Genomic DNA, 3,807 nt, shown 5'->3' with positions numbered 1-3,807 from the left:
AAAAGGAATAGTAAAACTATTTTTTCTCGGAATATTTTGTTGGTCTGATATATTAAAAGATATTACAAACTTCTCCATATATAGTAGGAGAGTTCAGATCATCAAGAGGTTACAAACTTTTGAGTTCCATGAATCACAATCAATGTGAGTCTTTACATATTTCTTTATGAATCTAAAACAAATACATTTTCAGGTTCAATGAATATATATATGCAGCCTTCCAGAATATTCCTCAAAACACAAGAGTTAAATTTATCCAACAAATTCTATGACCGTTGCTCATTTAGATCAGAGTGATGAAGAACTTCTCGATGCGCAGCCTCTTGCAGTTTTTATGGGTTCCCCTCCACAGATTGGTAGTTCTAAGAGATCTATTATAAGATTGGACAATCTTATTATGAAAGCAATAACCAACTTGAACCTGTTGGTTCTAATAAGATTATTATTGGTACATACATAGAGAAACAATATTGGGCGCCTCCAAACTTCAAAAGACTCCTTTCTGCTAAATTGAAGTTTTTGACTAATACCGGTAGACTGATAAAGATAAAAAGGTACAAAATCGCATCCACTTCGGTTTCATCTGACAAAAGGAAGCAGCAGCCTTCCATGTTACTCCTAGAGAGAAAACAGAGGTCTTATAAAGCTCATAATTTAGAATAAATATCATAATAGTAAGGATATGTGTACATATAGACATTAACATAATATGACTGAAAATATAAATAAATAAAAAATTTTAATTTAAAAAAGATGAACAAAGATATTTGTTAGATTTTATATCAAATATTAGATTTTAACCCAAAGTATAACAACTATAGTTCATATCACTTTAAATTTTTTTAATTATATTGTACAATAAAAATAATTGTATTAGTCTATGAATTTAATTTTGAGGACCTTACAACTAAAAACATGTAACAATCTGCAAAGATATTAGTTGACGGTCTACAAATAAAAACAATCGGTTAGGGATAAAAACTACAAACATGACCCATGTACGAAACACTAACATCCTACTATATTGTATTTTTATTAGTCTATATCACAATAATAAACATATTAAAATCAATTACTTAAATATTAGAAATTAAATGTTACGAAGCAAGGACAAGATTGAGAGTTTATATAATTGATGAATGATTACCACTTTGAGAATTAAAAAAATCACTATTTAATTTACTTTCCCCATAAGCTACATTTACGGCTTTAAAATATTTTACTACATCTTGTTAACATAGTATCACTTAGGTCAAAGTTGACAAGATATTCTCATCTTCTACATAGAAAATAAACTTTCTATGGTTACAACCACAAAAATATAGTAAGATTGAGACCTTGGGTATGTAAGTAACACATGGTATTTTGCTTTTCTCACAACAATTCACTAAATAACATCTTAAAAGTGCCCCAATTTAGTTAATGATGAATTCACATATATAAGAGATGCAAACAAAAATTCAAAAAATACATAACAAAAATATAACAGAGAAGGTGGATGGTACTCAATGTGTAATCTAATTATTTAAAAAAGCTTCAATCATACCATCACAATTTGAATAAAATCAAAGTATAACACATGGATAATCTAAAAAAGCTTCAATCAATTTACATGTCCTTTTTGTTTTTCGAGTAGTCAAATTGACTAATTTTTGACCAATTATTAAAATATATTTATTTCTTGTTTTAGAAAATAGAAAGTTACATATTAAAATAGACTAAATTTACTTTTCGATTTTTTTTTTAATTCTTTTTCCAATTATGTAATACATATAAATTTCAATCAAAGTATAGTCAATTTAACTAGTCAAAAATAAAAGGGACATGTATATAGACCGAAGGAGTATAATTCTTACTCAGTTTCTTGTGAAAAGTCATTCATTGGCATAAGGCAAGAAAAAATAGTTTACATAATCATGGATAACAAACCAATTATAAAATATTTCATATCCATACCTAAAAATGAATTGGAGCATAATCTTCACTGTCTATCAAGTTTCCAACTGCACCATCACTACACAAGAAAAAAAAATCATGATACAATTTATTTATACATAAAAGATCAAATAAATGTTGATTATCTTGAATATAGAGAGAGTTACATATCTCTTACCTGGATCTCTATTTGGTAGTTTAGGGTTTAACATAGACGAGGTTGGAGGCTGGCCTCCCTTTGGCAAAGGAGATGGGTGTCTCGTATGTGTTTAATTTATAGGTAGTATTTAGGTTATATTCTATTGGGCTTGGTCCAATATAGACCATGATATAAACAAAATTTATTTTTAATTGGGGTGGCCCAAAAAAGAGTATAATAGAATATATGTTCTCATACTTGACCCAAATTCAATTGCAAAAACTACATATGAATGCAACCAAGAAAACCATGTCTTACCTTCTAAGTACAATGATAATGTTGTAGAACATAATGTGCATGTTGTCCCATATTTAGAAATATTGCTAAACAAAAAAAATAAAAATTGTAACACCGGCCGAGAATATGAGTATGCAAAACTTTTTGTTAAATTATGGGACTAAATAATGTTGAGCTCTGTTTATAGTATAATAATAAAATAATAGTGGCCAGGGTGTTAGTGTAGCTCTAGAAATTTTATTTATACTACACGAGAGAATTTTATTGTCATATGGAAAAGCTAGTTTAAGAAAATTATATTGTCATATGGATTAAGCTAGTTTAAGAAAATAAAAAATATTTAATATAATAAATAAAATAAAACAAGTAGCTAAAGCTTAATCAGAGAGAGAGAGAGTAGAAATTTTTAAGAAGCTAGTGAAGATTTGGGGGGGGGGGGGTAAGCTAGATTTTGAAGGAGAAATTAAGTGGGAAGGAAAAGATTTGCTTGGAATTTCAAGGTTCTATTCATCACTGAGGTACGATTTCTTATTTTAATCTTCTATCTCTAAAATCTTGAATGAGATGGTAGTATGAGATGGTCGTATTAGTTGGGGTTGTCTTATATGCACCCAAGAAAGTGGGTTGGGTTTGGTAAGTGTTTAAATAGTTTTCACCCACTTGATTCGTTACTATATATGTAATCATTGTGAATCAAGAAGGTAAGATTTGTAGGTTAAAAATACAATCTTTTAGTAGTAAATTGTATGAATATTTAGGAGAATATTGCATTCTTGTGTTTATTGTGTTGGTTTGAGTCATAATGCACACATATGTATATGACAAAAAAAACTAGGGTTCATAATAAGATTTGGGGGTTTGTGAATTTTTTTTGATATTTGATAAATTGAAGGTGGATTAAATGGGTTGAAGGTGTTGGTTGAGGGGCGACGGTCGGAGAGGCAAAATGCCACCACGTCGGCGAAGTCCGACGGCGGTGGTGGATTTCGTTGGCGGTTGCAACGACGTCGGAGGGAGGAGAAATAGTGGGAAAAGAGAAGCAAAGCTGGACTCTGTTGTTTGTGGTGTATATGAAGTGGGTGTGTATGACTTGTGTGCAAGTTAACATGTTTCTGTCTCAAATTTGGATAAATTAGCCAACGGTCATGATCGAAAGTACCTGTAATAAATGCTAAGCCGCATGAGAAAAAGGATAAAGTCTTATATATTGTACTCCGTTGGTCACATCTAATTATTTACATTTTATTATTTTTATGTCCTTCCTAATTTTTTTCGTTAAATGTTTTTTCAAAAATTGTAAATTTATTAAATAAAAATTACTCTATATAGAGAGCATATAGAGAGTAGAGAGAATAATATATTTGATTAATCTTGTTTATCTTACAAGGTGAAGTATATGGTCTATTTCTAGGCCTACAAGACATGATTTACATGTA

The 3,807-nt window shown here is 29.8% G+C and overlaps 1 long non-coding RNA gene across 1 annotated transcript; it reads right to left on the bottom strand.

The window, feature by feature from the left end:
- Nucleotides 1-2,171, bottom strand: LOC135151968 (uncharacterized). The gene is made up of 3 exons (XR_010290975.1): nt 2,114-2,171; nt 1,957-2,014; nt 1-618 (listed from the first exon to the last, which is right to left on the bottom strand). It is a non-coding gene; the product is annotated as an uncharacterized LOC135151968 (long non-coding RNA).
- Nucleotides 2,172-3,807: the final 1,636 nt, after the last annotated feature.

The sequence above is a fragment of the Daucus carota genome, chromosome 4, assembly GCF_001625215.2.
Source record: "Daucus carota subsp. sativus chromosome 4, DH1 v3.0, whole genome shotgun sequence".
Taxonomy (NCBI): Eukaryota; Viridiplantae; Streptophyta; class Magnoliopsida; order Apiales; family Apiaceae; genus Daucus; species Daucus carota.
This window is presented reverse-complemented; position numbering and strand designations above follow the sequence as displayed.